This window comes from Ornithodoros turicata, chromosome 7 (genome assembly GCF_037126465.1).
Source record: "Ornithodoros turicata isolate Travis chromosome 7, ASM3712646v1, whole genome shotgun sequence".
In the NCBI taxonomy this organism is placed as follows: Eukaryota; Metazoa; Arthropoda; class Arachnida; order Ixodida; family Argasidae; genus Ornithodoros; species Ornithodoros turicata.
This window is the reverse complement of record NC_088207.1, coordinates 15,693,298-15,715,170: the sequence shown is the minus strand read 5'-3', so window position 1 is coordinate 15,715,170 and position 21,873 is coordinate 15,693,298.

Here is a 21,873-nt window from a genome sequence, read left to right as displayed (position 1 = left end):
GCGGATTCGTATCGTGCTGACGTCAGGCAAGCTATCGAAGAAATTTCCCACGCACTAAGATTGTATAACGTTTTCGAGTTTGAATTTGCTGGACGGTGCTTCAGTGTGCCGTGTCAGTTTGCCATTCGTGTGCCATCTCAAGGGCGCTTAATAACTTGTTAGAGCACGAGCTACATTCTGACGAAGTGAATGAATTGTCGCAAATTCTCGTTGGAGCTTGGAATCGCGTGTGTGAGTTAAGAAACATGAATGAATTTTTGATTCAATAAGGGTTTATTCGCTCGGATCGAAGGGTATTGATAATTCTCTTGGAGGTCTGCCTCCTCCTCCTCCTCCTCCGAAGTGGAGCGGATGCGTATCGTGCTGACGTCAGGCAAGCTATCGAAGAAATTTCCCACGCACTAAGATTGTATAACGTTTTCGAGTTTGAATTTGCTGGACGGTGCTTCAGTGTGCCGTGTCAGTTTGCCATTCGTGTGCCATCTCAAGGGCGCTTAATAACTTGTTAGAGCACGAGCTACATTCTGACGAAGTGAATGAATTGTCGCAAATTCTCGTTGGAGCTTGGAATCGCGTGTGTGAGTTAAGAAACATGAATGAATTTTTGATTCAATAAGGGTTTATTCGCTCGGATCGAAGGGTATTGATAATTCTCTTGGAGGTCTGCCTCCTCCTCCTCCTCCTCCTCCTCCGAAGTGGAGCGGATGCGTATCGTGCTGACGTCAGGCAAGCTATCGAAGAAATTTCCCACGCACTAAGATTGTATAACGTTTTCGAGTTTGAATTTGCTGGACGGTGCTTCAGTGTGCCGTGTCAGTTTGCCATTCGTGTGCCATCTCAAGGGCGCTTAATAACCTGTTAGAGCACGAGCTACATTCTGACGAAGTGAATGAATTGTCGCAAATTCTCGTTGGAGCTTGGAATCGCGTGTGTGAGTTAAGAAACATGAATGAATTTTTGATTCAATAAGGGTTTATTCGCTCGGATCGAAGGGTATTGATAATTCTCTTGGAGGTCTGCCTCCTCCTCCTCCTCCTCCTCCTCCGAAGTGGAGCGGATGCGTATCGTGCTGACGTCAGGCAAGCTATCGAAGAAATTTCCCACGCACTAAGATTGTATAACGTTTTCGAGTTTGAATTTGCTGGACGGTGCTTCAGTGTGCCGTGTCAGTTTGCCATTCGTGTGCCATCTCAAGGGCGCTTAATAACTTGTTAGAGCACGAGCTACATTCTGACGAAGTGAATGAATTGTCGCAAATTCTCGTTGGAGCTTGGAATCGCGTGTGTGAGTTAAGAAACATGAATGAATTTTTGATTCAATAAGGGTTTATTCGCTCGGATCGAAGGGTATTGATAATTCTCTTGGAGGTCTGCCTCCTCCTCCTCCTCCTCCTCCTCCGAAGTGGAGCGGATGCGTATCGTGCTGACGTCAGGCAAGCTATCGAAGAAATTTCCCACGCACTAAGATTGTATAACGTTTTCGAGTTTGAATTTGCTGGACGGTGCTTCAGTGTGCCGTGTCAGTTTGCCATTCGTGTGCCATCTCAAGGGCGCTTAATAACCTGTTAGAGCACGAGCTACATTCTGACGAAGTGAATGAATTGTCGCAAATTCTCGTTGGAGCTTGGAATCGCGTGTGTGAGTTAAGAAACATGAATGAATTTTTGATTCAATAAGGGTTTATTCGCTCGGATCGAAGGGTATTGATAATTCTCTTGGAGGTCTGCCTCCTCCTCCTCCTCCTCCTCCTCCGAAGTGGAGCGGATGCGTATCGTGCTGACGTCAGGCAAGCTATCGAAGAAATTGCCCACGCACTAAGATTGTATAACGTTTTCGAATTTGAACTTGCTGGTCAGGGCTTCGGTGTGCCGGGTCAGTTTGCCATTCGTGTGCCGTCTCAAGGGCGCTTAATAACTTGTTAGAGCACGAGCTACATTCTGACGAAGTGAATGAATTGTCGCAAATTCTCGGAGCTTGGAATCACGTTTGTGAGTTAAGAAACATGAATGAATTTTTGATTCAATAAAGATTCGCTCGGATCGAAGGGTATTGATAATTCTCTTGGAGGTCTGCCTCCTCCTCCTCCTCCTCTGCCGAGGCTGCTGCTGCTTTGTTCTCTTTGTCTCAACTATTGCAGTATGTATTCATGGTCGCGTCGGGCCAACTCTGCTTGCTCACGTATCACCAAGCAAGTGTTCAGGCATTAGTTTGGTAGCAAATTTGTCCACGTTAGTGAAGCTGGTGAGCTACAGCGACGTAGCAGATCGCGTGTACAGCCAGCTGTACACGGGTTCCCTGCGCTTGGTGCGTGTCTGCCGACGACACACTTACCTCGCAAGACGGGGAAAAAGTTTTAGACTGATCAATGCTGGGTTTGTTACGAATGTTACCTCAACGTCGTTTTAATATGTTGTGTGACTTTCTAGAACCGAGACAGGCGAGGAAAAGGTATTTAACAGATGAAGAAATCTTGGAGATGCAAGCGAACTCTTCTGACATTGATGACAGCTGGTGATATTGAAGACGATGACGAAGTTGCGGCTCCTACGGTCAACACTGAAGATGAAGATGAGGAATCGTCAGAATCTGATGACAGTGAAGCGGAAGCGCCCGTTCCCAAGCGTGTGAGGCTAGTCTCTCAGGCCACCTGCGCAGTGACTTGGAAAAGAAGCGACAGGTATGGGAGATCACTTGGGGGGAAGTAATTGTATTGCTGCAGCTTCAACAGCTGCAGCAATACAATTGCTTCCTCTTTTTTAGTTTGTCTCCTGCTCTGCGACAGCCACCTCAGCAAGACACAGAAGTGCACGAAAACTGGAGTCAGTCTGATTACTTCTGTCAATACGTTGATGACAGCTTCTTCGAGCAGGTGGCCTTTTTCACGAATTTACATGCTGTTCAACAAAGTGGGGGTCAACGACGAGAAGAAACGACTGCTGAAGAAGTCAGAAAATTTTTCGGAGCGGGCACCATGATGTCGTGTTTGAAGTATGCGAGATTGAAGATGTCCTGGGCCAGTTGAACGCGAGTTCCTTGCATTGCTGATGCTATGCCAAGAGACAGGTTTTTCTACCTGAGATTCAGGCTAAAAGTTGTGAATGACATGGAAGTGCCAGACGAAGAGAAAAAATCTGATAAACTCTGGAAGGCCCGTCCCATGATAGAGAAGGTCAGAGCCGTCTGCTTGCAACAAACCAGGTCAACAAGCCTCCCTCAGTATCGATGAGCAAATCATTCCGTTCTGTAGGAGAGTGGGCAGACAGTCCGTACCCAACAAGCCAAATCCAGTCAGAATCAAAGTGTTTGTTCTTGCTTGCCCTTCTGGGAAGGTGATAAACTCCCACGCGTATCAGGAAAGGACAACATATGAACGAATAAGCACAGGGGTTGAGCTAGGTGTTGGTGGACAGGCAGTCGTGAAATTGATTGACTGCCTCGATCCAGGTCACACGCTTTATTTCGACAGGTTCTTTACCTCTGGCCCTCTGCTTGAAGAGCTAAACAACTGCGGTTTGGGGCTACTGGCACCATAATGCAAAACAGAGTGCCACAAGATGTCAAGACGAAGATTACAGCGGACAGGAAGATGTTGATCGGACCCAGACGGTCCTTTGAGCAGTTTGTCAAAAGTGATGACAGCATGTGTCTGCTGAAATGGTTGGACAATAAGCCAGTCACTTTTTTGTCCACTGCGGACAGTGCAGAGCCTGTGGACACTTGTGAACGATGGTCCAAGAAGGTCAATGCCCGGGTTACAGTACCACAGCCTGCCGTAGTGAAGCTGTACAACCAGAATATCGGGGGGGGGGGGGGGGGGGGGGGGCTTCGGAGTTTCTACCCAATCAGGAGCAGAACAAAGAAGTGGACGATCCGCTTCATGTTTCACATGACAGATCTTTCCATTGTGAACTCGTGGTGTCAGTACCGGGAGGAAGAAAACAACAAAGGGACGCCACACAAAGCCATCATGCAGTCCTTTGACTTCAAGAAGTACATTGGTGAGGTGCTGCTTTCAGGTGCATCAAGGCTGAACAGTAGTCGGAACGAAAGTGGGCCAGCTCACCAAAGACACACGCACAGCTTCCTACCAAAGAGTTCAGGAGACATGGGATCGATCACCTTCCAGTAGTTGCTGATGTGGATACAAACTCCTTTCCACGATGCAGGAACCCAGAATGAATGGCAAGGTGTCGGACACAGTGTACCAAATGCAAGCTCTTCCTGTGCCTTGTGGCAAAAAGGAACTGTTTTGCAGAATTTCACCAATCTTAAATGTCTGCTACATGCTGTTTGAATAAAAGACAACTCCACTAGTTGTTTTGTGTGCATTCTGTAAGCACAATGTAAATGTACCGTATACTGTACATTAAACAATGATGTCCATTGGGACCTATTGTACAGCATGCTGTACACACTTTACCTCACGACGTAGCATCAAAAATCAAAATATGAATATTTTTTATGAGTTAATAGAAGCCTGTTAGTGAACATTACAGGGGGGATTGTTATCCCCCCTGTAATTTTTCCCTGAAGTATTTTGTTCTCGGGTCTCAGGAGGAGGAGGAGCTCAATTCAACGTAATTTCATATCTGAAATGACTATGTACTGCACCATCGGTGATAGTACGCGAACAACAGTGAATGAGTCCGTGTGGTTGGTCTCACACTAATCCTGTAACTAGACCTGGAAAGACTCAACGGACATCCATAACAAGCAAGAACGAATCGTCATCTGATATGCCCTACGTCAATAACTATAGGTGGACATATGTACCTCTTGCACTTATTGTCACCTGTGTGTACGTGGTGCAACTAAGCAGAACTGAATATTACTTGTCTATGCAGATGAACAGTTGACTCACTGCTTTTATTTCCCCCCACCCACCCCCCGACAGCTAGTACACATCGCTCCCACACTCGGGAATGACTCAGAGTACACAGAAATGGCACCAAGGAACGAAGAGAAACGCATGCACGATAAAATTCCATAAACACATGGTCTGGTTTATGAAGGACAGAACCTGCTTGGGCTCGTAAGGACAGCCATACGCGGCGTTCCATAAGACTTCATGAGTGGAATGGTACACAACTGTGAGGGTCCTCCTTCCCCCTCCTCCTCATTCATGCCGCACATCCCCTGGACTGCAACAGAGGTTGCCCCCTTGTTCACGCGAAAGCTGTGGCACGCGCTCGCCACGTCAAAATGACTACCTGGCCACTAAGCAGTTGTTCACTCGCCAGTCTACTTGACGGTTCGCCCGTCAGTTTTGTATTGCTTTCGCGTTTCGCCATTAAACAGGTGGTTCGCTGCCCCCATTGTTCTTCCCGAGCCTCGCCTCATGCCTCTCCAGCCCTGGCATTCCCACACAATAACAATGGTATACAAAATTCTTCCGACACACTTGATCAAAATGAAGACACGGGTTCTAGCTCTTAAGCCACATTTCACGAAGGCTCTGCCCGTAGTGGCCACCTAGTAACATCTTGGACACGTCGACATGCAAACCCCACATTATTGTGCAGTTGTGTTGCTTGTCTGACATGTCAGCACTTCTCGAGCAAGCCAGACTAAGATACGAGATACTGTAAAATATCTGTCCTTCGCCCCATATTTGGGCTGCATCGTACGCTGGGTCGTGAGCCAGAGTAATCAAACAAAAGCACCCCCGAAAAAAAAACCCGCAACTGACACACAGAAAACACGAGACGTTCCTTCTCTACCACACCTATTTTTACTGCGCGCGTAAAGTGACTGCGCCAATTTATGTCCTACTGATTGCAGCCGAGGGCGCAGTAACAGGCCATGCGTGAGAAATATCCAGGCACGACGCTGACTGGAGCAGGCAAGGTCATCGTTTGGATCCGCTTCTGGGCAACGAAATTGAGCGCATACAACTCATTTCATTCAGCAGGAAGTGGGTGGACCTGCTGTTCCGTTTCGGTTATGAACCAGCTTTCACCATGGAGCGCGCACACGTCATTTTGGCCCGTCGTTGAGGCAAGTTGAAACTACAACCTCGTGCAATGCCCCGAGCTGTTGCTGCTAGTTACCGCTGTTGCCTGCCCGCCCTGTAACTCATCTCGATGTATCCCCCTCTCCCACAGCAGAAGCCCATTGCAGTGGCACCACAGTGCAGCCCAAGCAAGCAGACGACAAATGTCCACACTTTTGTCCAATTCATCTTGAATAATAGGAAGGTTAAAGTTATCATCAAAGGGCAGAGATGCACGTCCTGACACAATTTTCAGGCGTTGTTTTTGTCGCTGAAGGACCTGAGGAAGTGTTTTCTGTTGCTCCCATAAGGCTCCATGTATTGGCATTCACAGAAACAAAAAGCGTATAAATTCGCCTATTTGCTACATTCAGATAAAAAAGGTGTCAGGGCATGCAGAATTTCCCCATGCATTACCAGCTCGGCGTACTGCTTCATTACTGCGGCAGTTTTCGAGGTGAATTGGGCTAAGCAATGCCCATAGAGAATACATTGGGTAACTCCGCCTTATATGATTTCTAGTATCGCATTTCACACCTTAAGGAAGATCAGATGACATACCTGACAATCTTCCGTTTTGCTGCACTCACCTTCCGCATTCCAGATGAGTTGTTCCGCAGGATTCCATGCAACCCGGCCGGTTGACATGGGACATTATGCTGCTGGACAAGATAACCAACAGGATGTTGCCACCGTATGCCTATTTGTCACTACTTCACTTCACCATCGCTTCTGCAAAAAACAGAAGATACCTTGTAGCAACAGAAGGGTACAAATCTGTGCAGGCAGTAAATATTGTTACTGCAGTCATGTCTCGATTATCTGGACACCTCGGGAGTCGTCTCTTTTCGTTCGGATAACGAATTTCCGGATAACCGAACCACGCAAATTTCCGGAGACACCCGAGAAACTTGGGGAGATCTCTTAATAGCTCCAGAAAAGAAAACAAGGAGAAGATTGTTACTTGAAAAATCTATGCGAAGTAAGCTTCTTGAAATTAGTAGGCACACGTGTGACAGATTTTTGGTCACAGCCACGGCACCCTGCTGTTTAGTTGAGGGCGAGGTCTGAGAAAGTTGGTCTTGCACATATGTTTTTGTCTCCTTGCAAATGCACTTGGCATAGGCCAAAAGACAGGAGATGCTTTCAGACGGCCTGGACTTTGACGTTCACATTGACGTGGACATTACGTGTGGATTTCTTGCGCTCCGTGTGTGCAGGGCACCTCTTCGGCTTATCGTCTATACCATATCTACCGTGTGCCCGCACACACGAAAAAGGAGTAACCTCAGAAGAAAGGAAGGTCAAACACTACAGAATGACCCCGTGAGACGAGACCCTTTTCTGGAATAATTTGACTTTGATTTTGACTTGATTTGATTTTGATTTGATTTTTCACTTTTCCGGATAAGTGAATCAGAATAACGTGGGTCCTGCAAGATTGTTCTCCGTAGTTGCTGTCTGGATACGGATAACGAATTCCAGATAACTGAGACGCCAATGGTAGCAGGTTCGTTCCCGGTAACGTGTTCTGGATATCGCGGTTTCCCGATATCTGAACTCTGGATAAGGGAGACATGACTGTATTTAAGATCATCACATCTGTAATGGCTCATAAGTAGAGCGTGAAATTTTCAGGAGATATTTTTCTAAATTTGGAGAATAAATATCGGGTAAATAAACATGTGCTCTAACTTCACACAAATTTGGGTGAAAAACTTTTAGTAGACTAAATTCGGGAAGAAATCGGGCTCAGTTACTCCAACTAACTGAACTGGTTCGGTGCAAATGGTGATGTAACTGAGTTTGCTGCCAAACAAGTTAGTGTTCATTCCTACAGACGCCTGAGCGAGGGCAATTTGCCGGGTAAAAATTGTGTTTCACCCTAAAGAGGCAACCTTCAATTCTGAGTGCAAATTTAGGGATAAATCGGGTTAGATCCTCAAACTTCAGGCTCTACTCATACGGCACTGCAAGCAGCAGTAAATTTCTGTATTAGGTAATTTCTGTAAGCATTGTATTCGAAATGATGCTTCCGACCTCAACGTATTCCGATAGTTCTGCAACTGTCCACATAAGGCCAAAAATAGCACGAGAGAGAGCATAGCAGAAAATGAGCACCACCTCTTATTCTGATACATATCAACGTATCACATATGCAAACATAGAGTTCCCTTGGTTGGCGTCACCATTCTCCAAGTTGGCTTAGTGCGCAGTATAGGTTAATTTAGGTTATCTAGGTCTGGTGAGGTTGCCACATTTAGTTTGTAAGTGTGGTTGTAAGCGTGTTTCACAGTACACCACACTGTAGGTGGCGTAGGCATAAGACTGAGACAGCAAGGTGGAGCCAAATGAAACCATTCTTCGATTGAGTTGCATTTAGAAAGACCAGGATGGCCTCCAGGTAGACCCACATCTCATAGCCCGGTTGTTATGTGCACGAAATACTGTTATATGTGCGCCACACGGACAGAACGAATGATATCGTCGTCTAATGTCATTCTCGTCCCAAACTGTGTTATCCACAAAGTCAGCTTGTAATGACATCAAACCCCGTGACGTTGATGCCGCCCGCTCGCCAGTCAACTGAAATTTATGCCTTTTTAAAACCTTAAGAATTATTAACCAGGTCGCCAGTGTACGTAATACTCTGAAAGTTATAGTTATATAACTTATGTGTTAACTTATATGTTTTAATTTTAACTTTTATGTTAAGTTAAAGTTATATAATTACACAGGGTACTTTTCTAGCCTTTACATAATTTTTATAAAAAAGCTATGAGAGCAGCACAGATGTCGTTTCTGCAGTTCAGTTCTACGGCTAGGCGGACATCCCCTGGAAGAGAGCATAATACTATAGGATGACTAATTACCTAAAATTCTTTAACTTTTTCTTTAGGGAATTTCAGGCTAAAGGGAGATAAACTGAGAGGTTATCCTAGTTGCAAGCCATCTCACGTTTAATAAATCTTGAAACACGACAGGGAATCCAGGGTGTACAGTGCTCATTTTACGTCAGAGGGCAGTGTAATTTGAACTGATGGAGATTATTGGAGTAGGTGCTGCACAGGCGGCCACATAAACCGCCTTCCCAAACAGATTAGCTGCCATCGAGAAGAACAAGAAACATTCGGTTTCTCATTATTTGCATACTGCAATTCAGCTATGGATATGCTATAATTTACCACAGTTACTCAATCAACAACCCAACAATGCTACTAAATATACGTACTAAAAAGATCTGTGAGCTTTCTTTAAGAAACAGAAATGTTATTTTTCACCATCCACACTTATTGGACTTCGCTATTACTCCCCACACTTGGTATAATTAGCGATTGTTACTTCTTATGCTGTATGCACATGATATTGTGTATGCTGCTGAAACTTGGAGCGGCAGAGCCTTGTCAAGTTACTTCCGGCAGCTTTTAGCTTTGCTGTCCCACCATGTAATGTGGTAAACCACTAAACTGAATTGAATATTTCACAGCATGTGCTCTGTTCTTGATTTTTAGAAGATAGAGTGGGTATCAACTAGGCCTGTCTCCTGTTCTGTTGTCTCGCTTTTGCCTGAAATTCCCTGATTACCGTAATTTCACGCGCATAAGTCTCACCGCAGATAAGCCGCAGGACGCGTTTTTAAGTTTTTAAATTTCCTGGCAGATAAGCCGCGGTCAATAGGATACGAATGATTGGTGCGACAAAGGAGACCATAGAGAAGGCCATAAACCCTGTGGTCCATATTCTGGGGTCGGCATAGTGTACAACAAAGGAGGTCAGTTCTAGAGTTATACCAAGATCGGATTGGGCCCTTGCTGGGGTTTTTCGTGGACTGATGGGTCAGTGATCTTCCAGAAGACGTGAATCACTGTCACCACTTTCGTTAAAGCTGCTTGGGGGAATGCACCAGGAAGATCAATCGACTCCAATGTGGACCCGCCTGTTATGCACTGTTCGTACATCGACAGGGCAGTGCTGTTCCACAGACACTGTCGGCCCTTTCGTTAAAACCGGCTTATGGGGAAAATACCAGGGAAAAATAGTGATCAGGTAAGCCGCACCGGTGGATAAGTCGTAGAGCGCCCGTGAGAAAAAAAAAATCACGCATAAGAGGCGGCTAACACGCGTGACATTACGGTAGTTATTTCACGAATTTCAGGTAATCAGTCATCTTGTACATGCATACTCTATTCCAGAGGATGCCTGCCTGGTCGTAGAACTCAACTGCAAAGACAACATCTATGCTGCTCTCATAGCTTTTCTTATAAAACTTCTGTAAAGGCTAAAAAAACTGTATAATTATATATTGTTAAGTTTAAGTAAGTTGTAAGTAGTAATTTCCCCGAGCATGTTCCAAAGAAAGGCAAATACTCATCAAGGTTCTCCAGTGAACTTGGAACGTGTCTGCGTAATAAGCTCCAGTCCCATGGTATGTTTAAAAAGGCTCGTTTTCAGTATTGGTATAATAGGTTAAACGCCTACCGCACCTTGTTGAAGTGCCTCCATGACTACGAACACAAAATGCACTAGAAGGCTACGGAGAAGAATCTCATACCGAGTCTCTCTGGTCTTACTGCAAGACCTTAACTAAGCCGTCCCATTCAAATATCGTTTTAGCTGAAGACAAACATATTTACAGTGATTGCAGCGAGGCGGTGGACATTTTAAGCCAACACTTTCGCTCCACGCATTCCTCTGTTCTTTCTGAACACACAACATTTTACTGAAGTTGGGCGTAGTACCAGTGTTCTAATCATACATGACTTCCGAGTAGTTGCGATTATGTTTGTCTCATGTACCTATGTATCTCGTTTAAAGGTGAAGCGAACTGTAGAACATGACCGTATTCTAAGTTTCATACTTAAAGGGGCACTAAAATGCAAAAAGAACCTGATCTCAAATGAAAGTCTGTGTTCCAATTAGTATCATGAGAGCAAAATTACTTCACACAGAGCTACCGTCTAGAAGAAAAACGCAATGAAAATAGAGCCACGAATGGGATCCACAGAGGAGGAGGAGGAGGGGTGTCGTTGGGAGGAACCCGAGAGGTCTGCCTGCCTGATTAGGCAGCATGTTTCTCGGGAAGGGAAAGGTGGTGGAGAGGAGGAGAGGAAAGGGTGAAGTGGAAGACCGAGCGGAATCCGCTCGGGGGGAGGATAGCTGCGTCCATGGGCAGACTTCAGGGGAACTGTGCCGGCATACGCCTATTACACATCTGAGGGAAACCCAGGAAAAACCCCAGACGGCACAGCCGGCCCGCGGATTCGAACCGCGGACCTCCCAGTCTCCAAGCGCACGCGTTACCGCTGCGCCAAGGCAAACATTGGCAGCATCCAATTAGACAGCAGGAGAAGCGTGCGCTTACCTATCGTGGTCGTGTGGATTTGGAACGGATCCGATTGTAGTGTTCGGTATATGCATGGCATGATGTGCACTACTGCATTTTGCAATAACGATTCACTGAATTGTAGCCTGCAACAGTTCTCGTGGATGTTCCACTGACATTGATCTTCACGTCCTTCGTACAGCGACGCCAGTCCGCTTCACAACGCGCACAATGTTTTTCACCGGGACTGCTGCGTGGTGTGGCACATGCATGCACGCGCAGAATGGACTAAAAACACCGATGCAGAAGTTGAAACGACGTTCACTAATTAGTGCATAAGCAAGAAAAGGCCCAGTATAAATTCAATTGTACTTCCGTAATGGAATCATGCTTTTGAATTATGACAACAAAGACAAAATTAACATAGTGTGGAACGTAAGTTAAAGTGAACTTGTTTTGTTTGTTCTTTTCATTCTAGTGCCACTATAAAGGGTGTAATGATAAATTTGCACCTGTTTTGAAATACTTATTTGAGTAACCGTTTAACACCTGTACGCTCCCTGACATATGGAAACGCGCTGTCATTGCCCCAGTGTTCAACGGTGGTGATTGTTGCGATAAAAATAATAATTGCCAATCTCTTTTTGTTATAGAATGTATCAAAAAATATTTCTAAGTTGCCTACGAAAGATTGTGTACGCACAGATCGTCTGTGCGAGAGGCTGTGCTTGAAAGTATGTATGTGCATATTCGTCCCTGTAAAGAGCTAAAAGGGTTGTCAAAAGACAGCATGTTGTACTTGGGGAACGAGGCAGGAAATACAAGATGGCAGGAGATGAAGCTTCTCTCCCTCCCGTGACCAGATAAAGCCAAGGCAGGACGACATGAGTGCTGCGCCATGTGCAGGGCGGAACGGCAATCTCTTGCTGTCACTTGATGCTGCAGCTTGGTGATCATTGGCTGCTCCGTCTGTCCTGCGTTTCCCTGCTAGGACTGCCTACCCGTCGCCAGGGCTTGGAATGTACAGTTGTCAGAGAAAGAGGTAGACTAGACCAATTGCGTAAGGCTATTAACCTGCTGGAGTATAGCTTCGGTGGCTGGAGTGGGTTGGGAAACCGAAGGACAAGCTTCTGGGATGGGCGGAATGGCTGGGGGAACCGCTCGCCCTCTAGTCTGGGTAGCCGGTTGCTCGAGAACGGAAAGAGAAGTAGATGAGGCAACCTCCATGACAGCATCCGCGAGGGTGGCGAGCTCGTCGATGGGAAGATTCGCGGCTGCTGCCAAGACCATCTGCACGTTATTGGGTAAGCGCTGCATGAACAGCTGACGCAAATTTGTCGCCGGCCTGCGGAGCGTCATCTCCCAAGAGCTGCTTCATGCGGCGCAAGAGCTGGGTAGGCCGCCTGTCACCGAGCTCTTCCGCCGATAAGAGCTGCCTCAGACGGTCACGGTCGGAGGCGGACGTACGCTTCAGCAGGGCAGACTTGAGTTGGTCATACGCGTTCTGCGTTGGGGGAGAGATTATCAGATCTTGTACTTCCTCGGCGGCCGCGGGAGACAGGGCGGAGATGACATGATAGAAACGAGTGGTCTGAGCAGTTCCGCAGCGTCGTTCCAGAAAGGAACGTTCGGGTCACCATTGTCAGAGAAAGAGGTAGACTAGACACAGGTTGCCGTGAGAGCCAGGCCAGTCGAACTAGAGCCCGAGCTGGCCGAGGCAAAGGTTTTTATTACCCGCGCGCCTAGGTTATTGGAGCGCGGGAATGGTAATGGCGATGCCGCTACACAGTCATGTCTCGCTTATCTGGAGTTCAGATATCCGGAAAACTCGTTATCCGTAGTACATTTCCGGGAACGAACCTGCTACCATTGAATTTTGTCCCAGTTATCCGGAATTCGTTATCCGTATCCGCACAGCAAGTACGGGGAACAATCTTCCAGAACATAGGTCATTCTGGTTCGCTTATCCGGAAAAGTCCTTTGTCCCCGGCAAGTGCTGTGTTCGCATTATTCCGGAAAAGCGTCGCATCTCACCGGGGCATTCTGTGCTCTCTGTTTGACTCCCCTTTCTTCGAAGGTCACTCCCTTTTGGTGCATGAGCGCACACAGTAGAAATGGTAGACGATAAGCGGAAGAAGATCCCTGTATCCACCGGGTGCAAGAAATCCACATATGAACGTCAACGTCTAGGCTGTCCAAAAGCATCGACTGTCTTTGGCCCAAGCCAAAGGCATTTGCAAAAAGACAAAAACATGTGCGCGTGAGAACCTTTCCGAGACATTACCCTTCTCTGAACAGCAGGGTGATGCAGCGGGTGCCCTGGCTGTGATCAAAATTCTGTCACACGCGTGCCTACTAATTTAAAGCGGCTCACTTCGCATCAATTTTTGAAGTAATGATGTTTTCCTTGTTTCCTTTTGTGCAGCCATATAAAGAGGATTTTTCGGGTATCCCTGGTAGCTTGCTTGGTTCGGTTATCCGGAAATTCTTTATCCGGACGAAAAGAGACGACTCCCGAGGTGTCCGGATAATCGAGACATGACTGTATTACAATACTTTGTATTATAATAGTATTACTCTAATACATTTTGTACTTGTATTACGTATTATTATAATACAGGTTTTGGAAAAGTATCTGTATTACATATTATAGGGTGTTTTCATAAGACGTCAAACGAGCGCTTTTGGCCGCCATGGTGGTGGTCACCTTTTCGGCGCTGCTGCCGAGATCATCTAGCATTCGACAGAAAACAAAGCGTCAAATGGTGTTTTGAAATTCCCGTCGCGTCCGTACCCTTCTTTTATCCTGAAGACGCTTCGCAATTTTCATTCTCACATTTTCTTTTATGAAAACTATGGTTGTCGCATTGAAAAATAGTGCAGTTTGTCACCTTTCAATGCCGCTAGTGCGAAAAGTGACCACCAGTGGGAGGAGCTTATGAGCATGTCACGTCAGTGTGTCGTAGGTGAGAACTCCCTATAATACGCAAAAACGCGTATTCCAAGTGTTATAATACCCCAGTAATACTTCTCAGATTATGGCGTGCTCATTCAACCCTATGCGCATCAGCACGGTGATAATCCGGTCGGGCGGGTCAGCGCACGTTTTAGGTCATTTGCACTTTGAACGCCTACACCTAGGGTTGCCACCTTTCCTAGTGACAAATACCGGCTGAGGGAGAGGAGGTGGAATAGAGGGAAAGTCTCGCGGGAAAGGGAAGTGGGTGAGTGTGGTAGAGCGCACACAGAAAACGAGAGAAAGAGCTCAGGATAATACGAGGAAACATATGTTCCTGTGTGTGGCTGGATCATTGACGTTAGAAATTGCTATGAACAGGCATGAACGCTACACTGGATCGCATTGAGCAACCGGATTGGACTGCAACTTTGAAAAACGCACTGACGCAGGCAAACCCTTCTTTGCAGGAGGATATCTCATGATGGTTGTATACGGCCTAAGTTCTAGCTGGCTCGACACAACCACCAACAGCTTTACACAACCACTGATCTTCCGAACACAAGACTTAATGAATAACAATGATGATGATGATGATAATAATAATAATAATGATGAACTGGTAACAACTGGTGACTGCGTAGTTGGGTCTGTGCTCCAGATTTATTCAAGCTGTAGTGGAAATGTTGAAGGAAAAGTCCTGCAAAAGCCCCTATGAAAGGTCTCGAGCCACAAATACCAGCAAAAGGCTGCCGGTATCACCTTCCTACCGGCAACCTGCAGAGCGAGCAAATAACCAGTCGTGCCGGTATAATACCGGCCTGGTGGCAACCCTACCTACACCTATGGGGATTAGTCAGTGTACCCTCTGGTAACAAAATACCCGGGAAGGACAGGAACAATCACAAGAGTTACTAGCCCTGTGTCCAAGACTAATGTACGCACCAGGGCCAGCTTCTACTTGTGGTACGCTCTTCTGGGATGCAGACTTCTACTTCTGGTAGGTGTAGACTTGTATTGGTGTAGGTGTAGATTATGTATTAGTATTATAATACAAAAAAAATAGTATTACTGCCCACCCCTGCCCGTCTGCTCATCTGAGCCGGTAGAGCTGTCCTGCTCCTCCTCGACAGTGGAAAACAAAGCGTGCCATGCAGCTCACGCCTGGATATGCGTTGTAAATACAAGCGTCATGCAATTTCTTACAAGGTTGCTATCTGTACAGCATGGTATGCTGCCGTAAAGCTTGAAAAGTGACGGTCTTCCCCATTTGTTTCTATGTGAAATCGCTAGGTGTCGCGATGCACTGGGAGCAGCTAAAGTCCCTCGATCGCTCTTTGGGAAGTAGCGACAACCCTTCCCTCGCCCTCTTTATTTTTCTCCCTTTCACTCCTCCGCCCGCCATGTTCTTCCCAGATATCGACGCCGGTTCGGTTCGCTGATACATTGCCTTGCTAGCCGCCTGCTAATTTCACTTCAGCAGACCGAAATTTTGTGTATGTGCGTGCGTTTTGAATGCTAAACGTCCTTGACTTGTTTTTGAACTCCCAAATCAGAAGTAGGAGCATGCCGCTTAGTGTTACAGCATCACGAAGAACCATTTGGCTGTGCAGTGAAATGCTTGAATGAAAACCAAACGAAAACGTCTTCGAATGAAGACTTCTCATCTATTTCTCGGAAGTGCTGTTTGCCAGTCCTGCACGACTCCGTTTGCTTGTTAGGAAGATAAAAAGACAAAATATCTGCACAAGCATGACCGATAGTGACTCTCTGTAATGCATCTGCTAGGGAATTGCAACTTAGCCTTTTCGTTCGTTTCTTTTTTTTTTTTTCCAGAATCAAACAAACTTCAACCTCAACTACACCAAACTTATTTCATTTTCTGCACAGCGTCTTGTAAGGAGGTAGCTGTTCCAAGTAATGCCCCGGTTTACCGTAATTTTTCCCACTAATGTCCCTATGCCTGGCTACTATAATTTTCCCACCCTCAAGTATAAGGGAAAAAACACACAATTTGGATTTCGTGCTAACACAGCTGCAAGCCTCATGCTGACTAATTGGAACGGCCCTGAAAAGGGTCTTTTTTTCAGCGCGTGTTGTCATGTCAGGTTGTTCTTGTCAGGTTGTCACAATCGGGTTGTCTTCATAGGTAATCTTAACCATCTATAGGTGTTCTTATGAGGTTTTTGCCACCTCCTCATGTGAATGTCGTGTAACGTTAGTTTAATTATGTAAATTTTTGCGAGCTTAAGTCGGAAATTTGCCTAGTAAAGGTCACTTTTTTACCCCACCAATGTGAAGAGCGTGTCTAATTTAGTCAAATTAACAGGCACGGCTTATCACGTCCGACTTTCGCTGGGATAATGCTTTCCCTCTCCCAATTTTAGGAACTGTTACTTTTTCTACTATCACTCTGTGGGCTGGCTTCGGAACCTCATTTCGTCGCACTCAGAGCGATTGCGCTCAAAAAGTCATCGCGCGCTATGGTCCGGTGCTCCGAAACGCATGATATTCGGCTATTTTTTCCGATGCGATAGCTCGTGAATATCACTGTGAATTATCATGATTTTGAGTGAATTTGGCACGCTCTTCATATTGGTGAGGTAAAAAAGTGACCTTTACCTGGCAAATTTCCGAGTTCAGTTCACAAATATTTACATAATTAAACTTGGAGTACATGACATTCACATTAGGAGGTGACAAAAACCTAATAAGAACAAATGCTGTTGACCGCATGACTCTAGGTGGTGTAGTTTTTTTTATCATAATTCAATGACACGTTTTCTGGGACACCCTGTATATATCTGTTGGCCGTGTGATAAATGGTTTCTCGAATTCTTTAACACGTGGGAAACGTCAGCAGAGAAGTAGAGACGGCGGCTTGGGTCACAAGGATGAAGACTATGACACTTGTGCTTTTCGTTGGCTTGAAGTTTTTTCCTCCAATCTTGTGCAGCCACGCCTTCCGCCTTGCTACTTCTTTACTGCTTTTCCCCATTGGAACGGCAAACATTGCCTGTCCTGTTTCAGGACGACTATTGCACCCGAAGGCACAGCAGCCAGTCATTTTCAGTCGGTTATGATAGGCGATTCAACGCGATAGTTCGGCCTTCAAAAACTACGCGCAAAGAGCACGAACGCACGAACTGAGCAAGGAGCGAACTTGGGAAGATCATGGCGGACGGAAGCAAAGCGACACGGCGGAAGTGGCGCAAAACTACCACGTGAGCACCTTCGACCAACGAACGCTCCCTGTCGGCGCCGCAAGGGTTGTCGCTACTTCTCAAAGAGCGATCGAGGGACTTTAGGAGCAGCCGTTCTCCCTATCCGAAGTTCACATTATCTGGTCATGCACTGCCACTTGCATCAATTGTCTCCTGTCTTGCTTACTCCGTGGCTTGGGAGTATGTAATAAGCACTTCAAGTATGTTTTTTTACACCAGTGTATGTGTATTTGACTTTTGTACTCAATGCATTTGCACCTGCAGGACTTATTACCGTATTCGAAAAACATACCTTTGCAACTACTGAGTACTTTACACATCACTGCACCGTAAAAAGCGGGTTTTATGCAAAAATAAAATTGTTGCCAAGAGTGAAAGGATTTCCTCAAATTCAGCTGCCCTAAATCCGCTGCGCGGGAATGCAGCATGTAGGGGTTTCGACGGAGACGTTTGGCACTCATAAATCTACATTTCAACCATGATTTTGCGTAATATTTGGAATTGGATTTACAACCCCTTTAAGCAGAACTGTCATAGAGACAAATGTCATCGAATCTCTTAATTGTGACACTGCACGAACGACAGGGATAGACAGCACGTAACATCATTTTTGGCGTTCGTGTACAGGCGGATTACAATATTTCGCAGACGTCGTCGTTGTACAAAAAAAGAGAACATGAAGATTTAGAATACTCGCCCGCGACGTTTTAATGGCCCACCCAATACAGGATTCACCATTCTCAAGTGCGGAAAAGCACAGTTACCATATGGCTGACTGCGCCCGCTGTTTACGACAAGGAAGTGTTAGGTGAAGCCAACTTTCAAGTGATGACGCCCATCCGTCCATCAAAGGAATGCTTACGTGTGTTGTCTGTACGTTAGCAGCTTTGTAAGTCTACGCAAAATTGAAGTAGAACTCCAATCCAATGACAACCTGACTGCAAAGTTTCAAGTAAACTAGAATTCACTCTTCTGATGTTGCGACGTAATCGAAGCGAGTACTTATTCCAGTACTCATTCTGTACTTTTCTGTGGTTGACACACTGACATAGCCGTCACCCCACGCCATGCGTATGGTGTTCATGGGTGTTCACGTATTATGCTTTATCTTTGACAGTCACTTCACCTAGGCCCCCACAAGCACTTGCAATTATATGGAAGACATTTCTGCGAAATATAATAAGCTGACACATGATGGAAGCGAACCATACTTCACCTTTTGTGACAAAGCTGCCAAACGCTCCGCCATGGACGCTTGGATTACTGCAGCTCCGTCTTTGGATCGACTATAGCCAGTAGAACTTTGGGTTTTGGCCACCTGGCGTCTGGAGCGAAGTATAAATGTGTGAAAGTAAAAGACGTGGAGGACAGATTACAGGAAAGTAACAAAAACTAATTTATTTAATGGGTAATTTAAATAATTTAAAACATAGATTATAAAAGAACGGTCGACGTTTCGACGGTGGCATTGTCCTCGTCAGGACAAAAGAGGTACAAGTAGAGGTGTGCGCCGTGAGCATTTTTTTCGGCGGCGGCGTAGAGCACGTCGAGGGCCTGGCGGCGGACACGTCAGCGGTCGTCACGCCGATGCTGTCATATCGGCGTGCGCCCCGTGGGCTGTCGATATGTTCTCTTCTCCAACGAGGACGCACGAACACCTCAGAGCGGGGGTATTTTCTCCATCATAGACACTGCGACTGTGGTAGTATTTACTGTACCTTGCACCAAACAAGTGCGCCAGCACTGGATAGTATTATGAAAGAAAACCGAACACACAAAGGAACATTAGGAGAAATAAAGCACTTCAAGAAGGTCGTCGCCCAAGAACTTCGACTGGGCGCGTTAAGTGGGTTTTAAGCGCTGGAGAAAACAACATAGCTAGATAATCCGACGAGCCATCCCTTTAATGGCAACTACACATATCAGTTATAGCGAATGCTAAACGTTCACAGGACGGCGACGCGTGAAAGCTCTGTCCACTGATCCAGTGGCTCTTTTTGGGACACCATATAAATATGCGAACGTTAGCATACGATATGACATAAGGCGCACCCACCCCGTCATTGAACAGTATTTTTGCAGAGGCTGTAGTTATCATGAATAAACGTTCTTCCTCTTCGCGAGCGACTACACCGCTTTCACATCTCTCGCTCTGACGGTTGCCCGTCTTGCGGGGTGTGTGAAACCGCAGAGCACTGTTTCCGGCGTTGTCGTGTTCCTCTTTTGCTGTGGCGCAGAGTAACCCAGATATTTCAGCTGTCGACTGTCGCCTGGGCCACCGTACAGTTCCTGGAACCGTTGCCTGTTCCGCGCGTTCAGCGTAAACAATTGGCTTTATTAATTACCGAGATTAACTTTCAAATTTGGATCCGTCGTTGCCGGCTGGCTTTCGGTGGCCCAGACTTCGGAGACGCAGCTATATTTCAGGCTGTCAGGTCAGGGCTTCGTAGCCACATTGTCCGTGAGCAAGCACTGTATGGTCTTGTGGAGTGCTCTCGCCGCTGGCTGACGTCTACTCGTCTTTTCCGCCACGTTCAGGGTGAGTGGCAAATCATGTTCTAGCCAGCTCGCTAGGACCGTACTGCACTCTGCAGCGGCTCTCCCGTGTTTGGATTGTTCGCTTGGTATGGTCAGTACGAAAAGCAAACTCTCCTAGAGAGTGTTGGTATCTAGCTTGTAGGACTGTAACGTAAAGTTAGTGTCTGTCCAAAGGGGACTACCTCCATAGGTAGCTCTCCTGCTTGATGACAATACATGAATAAATAAATGCTCTGGTCTCCCTTCAAATCCGCGTATTGATCTTTCGATCTATCGCGGTGGAGGGAGGCGAAAGGGAGCCGGTCCTTCATATTTCGAGAAGGGCCCCTTGATAACGCGGTCCCCCCCCCCCCCCCCCCGGGTGGGCCGTGTCTTGGAATGCGCGGCCCGTAAAACGGTCGTCGGGGCAACATCGCTTGCGGTGTTGTTTCCGGGAAGATTTTTTCTAAAGATCATGAATAAATACTGTAAAATCAGTTAATTTCGCAGCATAATTTTTCGCGAATCGAGTAGGGATATATTCGCAACAACTAAATTTCGCGCGCTCCTCGAGTTCCTCGAATTTTCTCGATTCGCAAAATTCGCGAAATTAAAGGGTTTTACAGTATAAACTTGTCCAGAACGAGTGGGTTGAGTCTGCCATGCTTCGCGCGCATTATAAGCCCTGCAACCCCGCGATTGAAAACATCCTCTCTGACTGGGTGCTTTTCGCCGGCACACACAAAATGCACTATTTGCTACGCACTTTTCGAGCGCAGAAAGAGCGACGGGCAATCCACGCGAGAGGACCAAGTGCTTTGGAGCGATCGAGCTATTGGTGTAGGCGCTAATCTGTTGGCCAGATAGATCGCTTTCCAACCCAGATAAGGCGAAGCTCGCGTCATTTCTGCGCTCGGAAATGGCGTACTTCTTGTTTCGGCTCATTTGCATAGCGACATTCAGCGTCCGATATTTCAACACACGTGCGCGTTTAAGGATTTCTTAAACATGGAATGGCTTTCAACGAGGAATATCTTCCGTTCTGCTATCCCGTTTTTACGCGAAATCCCTTAATTAAAGAATTAATGAATTTGAGGTAATTAATGATCTTATAGTTACATACTTTCTTCGAGAAAAAATTTCGTTGAAAAAATGGCTAGGAAGCAAGCGAGCTGGTGAAGATGATGCATAATGTAAAAACCCCGAGACTAGGGAACACGAAGGGTGTTGTGTCTGTCCCTTCGTGTTCCCTAGTCTCGGGGTTTTTACATTATGCATCTATTTCGTTCCACAATTTTTTAAACAAAAATTCTGTGACGAATAAAAAACAAAACACACTGTATATGGATAATGACCAGTGCTATGGTGTTGGTGGATGACCGGCAAATAACCTGCAAGAATTGAATGATAAGTTTTCCTGGAGTTGTGCCTCCAGGGTCGACTATGAAACGAAACACTAAAGCATAAACACCACCAATGAAGCCTGGAACCTAAGATGAAAGAAAAACAAACAAAATATTAGGTATGGGAGATATTCGTTTATAGAAAGTGGATCAAAATGGGCACATTGCACAGCCGCGCCGATTTTTCAACATTATGCAAGTAGCAGCAAGCAAGGCAGTTGTGGTAGTTGTCCGTGAGTCATATTCTGGAACATCCCACAAGGTCAAGTCCGGGTGGTGATGACATTCTTCTTGGGGAGGCAGCTCAGGGAGGCCATAGCTGAAAAGAAAAAAAGAGGAAAAATAAAAGGAGAGTATATCCCATCTAGGCGACCAGGGAGCTTAATCTTCGTTAATGATTGATTGGAATTTGTAAATGAGGTAAGACTCGCGTTGTTCCCTGCCTCTATCGAAGCGAAA